Here is a 3,737-nt window from a genome sequence, read left to right on the forward strand (position 1 = left end):
ACATGAAGTCCATTAGTGCTAGCTGATGCACTCAGTGGAGTGCGAGGCCATTGTGCAATCAAGCTGATCACTTGAAAACCTGAGGTAACAAGAGAGGAACTCCTCATAGGTTCAACCGAAGACTCACATTTTCAGCTCCTGAACTTTATTTTCACGTAAGGCAGCAGTAAAGGACGAAACAAAAAATGAAACTTTACTCATCTGTGGGAGCCTCTAGGGTGGCATTTCATCTGGAGCAGGGTTTCTCTCTTAATGCAAAAAAAAACTAGTCCTTACTATCCAGCCTGAAAACTAAGTGTATTTTCCTGCAGGGTTTGCGTTTCTCGTACTTACAGCAATAATGCACCAGCTGAGCATCCTTTATAAGGCGATGACATTTTATCCTTGGATTTTCGATTTATTGGTCATCGGTGGTTTATTCTGCGATGTGATGTTTTCCTTTTATTGACGCCGGCCTTTACAGCAATTGGCTGTGAAGCTTTTTGGAAGCTTAACCATTTGGTACACGCAATCCTGTGTCAGGCTACGACAACACTGGAAGCTAACACAGCCTGCCGGAAAGATAAGATCACAGCGAGACTGTCACTGCCATCCCGTTAACGAGGGAGAAAACTGACGTTCAGGAATTTCAAGGGCAGTTGGTTTTGGACACCTGCGCACAAAACGCTTGTCCACAAGAAAAGAAACTGCTTTTGAAGTTCACATTTCACGACTCAGAGCGTCCCAAATCAACAAAATGGTTCTTTAAAGTGTGGCCACTGTTGTGGTGCAGCAATTACTGTAGGCACAGCAAGCTTCAGCGCGTTAACGTCCAGATCACTTTTTGTTTTGGGGAGCTGTGTTGAGGGATGGCCAGGAAATTAGAGTGAACTCCACTACGCTCTCTTTGGGACGGAACCATGGGATCTCGTCTGTCCACCTGAGGGGACAGATGGTTTATCCGAAAGCTGCCACCTCCTAAACTGCAGTTTATTTACCATGTTTGGTTGATATAATTTTTGCCAAGGTGTAGCGGTGTTTTTTCAGCAGCTTTTAAAAAAAACAATTTAGAGTACCCAATTCATTTTTTCCAATTAAGGGGCAATTTAGTGTGGCCAATCCACCTAGCCTGCACATCTTTGGGTTATGGGGTGAAACCCACGCAAACACGGGGAGAATGTGCAAACTCCACACAGACAGTGACCCAGAGCCGGGATCGAACCTGGGACCTCGGCACCGTGAGGCAGCAGTGCTAACCCACTGCGCCACCGTGCTGCCCTTTTCAGCAGCTTTAACAGGTAACCGAAAGTTGCCCATGGTGCTCCAGAGGCAAATAACATTGACGTAGTTGAGGAGAAGCTGGATGGATATATTTTTAAAAAATTATTTTTAAAATTACTTTATCTGAGCTACAAAGCCCGGGCTCAGAGTGTGGACAGGGGCGAACCCCTAATCCAGCCCCTTGCCTGCTCCAAAAACCAATTCAAATTCAAATTGCATCCAATCCATGGTCCCCACAAGAGAGACATACCAGATCTGAACCAAAAGGCTACTTACTACACTTGATCTTAGCCAAAAGGCCGAGAAGCGATGCTGGGTGGGTCCATGAGGGAGAAAGGAATGGAAAGATACATTGAAAACATGAGATCGATTAGAGTGGGAGGAGGTTTGCGTGTAAACACTGACATAGACCAGATATGTCAAATGACCTGTCCCTTGCTGTAAGTATTATGTATAGTCTATCTTAATATAGCTACTCTTGCACTCAGCTGAAAGCAGTTCATCATTACACACGCAGGAGTATTTCGGTAAAATAAAGTTCCTGGAGAAATAGGTAAGGAAGCTTAAAGGATGGAGAGTGACAGAGACAGCAGCCAGCCAAACATTACAACCTTCTGGGCAAAAACGTTAAAGAGGAATGACAAATGAAGCAGAAATGTATGTTTGTCTTTGAAGGACATGTTATGAAGTAATGAGGACAGGAATAACTCTGCATTCAAGCGAGCACCACATTGAGGAATCGAGAGAGAATGCTTCTACTTATCCACGTGGTGTCCGTCTTCTTCATTCTGTGCAGAGCCAGATTCTGGGAGAAATGACAACCCAATGTACGATGCACCGAGTGGTCTTCTGCGACCTATCGGTCGACCAATGCAGTGGGTTGTGAGCAGGAATTTGCCAAGACTGTATTAGCGAATGGAAGGAAAGATGCAAACACAAATTCCCTTGATTCACTCATGAGACTGCACATCAGAGAGACATGTTCGATAAACGGAGAATCACAGACCATTGAGCCTCACATCGGTGGCAGGGAAAATATTGGAGAAAGTTCTGAAGGACAGAATCAATCTCCACTTGGAGAGGCAAGGCTTGGTCAGGGACAGTCAGCGTGGCTTTGTCAGAGGGAGGTCATGCCTAACGGTAGCACAGTGGTTAGCACTGTTGCTTCACAGTGCCAGGGTCCCAGGTTCGATTCTCGGCTTGGGTCACTGTCTGTGCGGAGTCTGCACGTTCTCCCCGTGTCTGCGTGGGTTTCCTCCGGGTGCTCCGGTTTCCTCCCACAAGTCCCGAAAGACGTGCTTGTTAGGTGAATTGGCCATTCTGAATTCTCCCTCAGTGTACCCGAACAGGCGACTAGGGGCCTTTCACAGTAACCTCATTGCCGTGTAAGCCTACTTGTGACACTAATAAAAATTATTATTCTTATTAATTTGATTGAATTTTTCGAGGAGGTGACCAGGTGTGTAGGTGAGGGTAGTGCAGTTGATGGATTTCAGCAAAGCTTTTGACAAGGTCCCACATGGGAGACTGATAAAGAAGGTAAAGCACATGGGATCCAGGGTATTGTGACAAGTTAGATCCAAAATTAGCTTTGTGATAGGAGGCAGAGGGTGGTGGTGGAAGGCTGTTTGCGACTGGAGGCCGTGTCCAGTGGCCCACCACAGGGAGCAGTGCTGGGTCCCTTATTGTTTATGATATGTATAAACGATATAGAAGAAAATGTGGGGAGGGATGGTAAGGAAGTTCGCAGATGACACCAAGATTGGGTGGGTGGTTGACAGTGAAGAAGAAGGTCTTCGGTTACAGAAAGGTACAGAAGGATGGTCAGATGGAAGATCAGTGGCAGGTGGAATTTAATCCTGAAGAGTGTGAGGTGATGCACTTTGGAAGGAGTAACCTGACAAGGGGGCACTCAATCAATGGCAGGACACGAGGAAACTCAGAGGAACCGGGGAATCTTGGGGCGCTTGTCCACAGATGCCTGAAGGTGCGAGGACAGGTTAATAGGGTTGTTAAGAAGGTAGGCAGGATGCTTGCTTTTATCAGTCAGGGCATAGATTACAAGAACAAGAAAGTTATGTTGGAGCTGTACAGAATTTTGGTTAGCCCACAGCTGGAGTACTGTGTGCAGATCTGGTCGCCGCACTGTAGGAAGGATATGATTGCACCAGAGAGGGTGCAGAGTGTCATAATATACACCAGTATATCATGGGGCAGACACACACACTGATGGACACACAGCAAGACCAATCAACACACACAACACCGCAGCCAATCACCAGTTAGAGCACACTCACTATAAAGACAGAAGGCACCAGAGTTCCCACTCATTCGGGATGCAGCCTCTCAGAAGGACAGAGCTTACAGCTTACAGCACAGATCTTCACCATGTACTGAGTGCATAGACTGGTTAGGACAGGCATAGATCTTTAGTTTAATCTAACATCGTTAACATCTAAACCCACAGTGAAAGTATG

At 46.2% G+C, this 3,737-nt stretch overlaps 1 pseudogene; it reads right to left on the reverse strand.

The window, feature by feature from the left end:
* Window positions 1–1,369: 1,369 nt before the first annotated feature.
* LOC140422842 (U2 spliceosomal RNA) lies at window positions 1,370–1,571 on the reverse strand (annotated as a pseudogene).
* Window positions 1,572–3,737: the final 2,166 nt, after the last annotated feature.

This window comes from Scyliorhinus torazame, chromosome 5 (genome assembly GCF_047496885.1).
Source record: "Scyliorhinus torazame isolate Kashiwa2021f chromosome 5, sScyTor2.1, whole genome shotgun sequence".
NCBI classification, from domain to species: domain Eukaryota; kingdom Metazoa; phylum Chordata; class Chondrichthyes; order Carcharhiniformes; family Scyliorhinidae; genus Scyliorhinus; species Scyliorhinus torazame.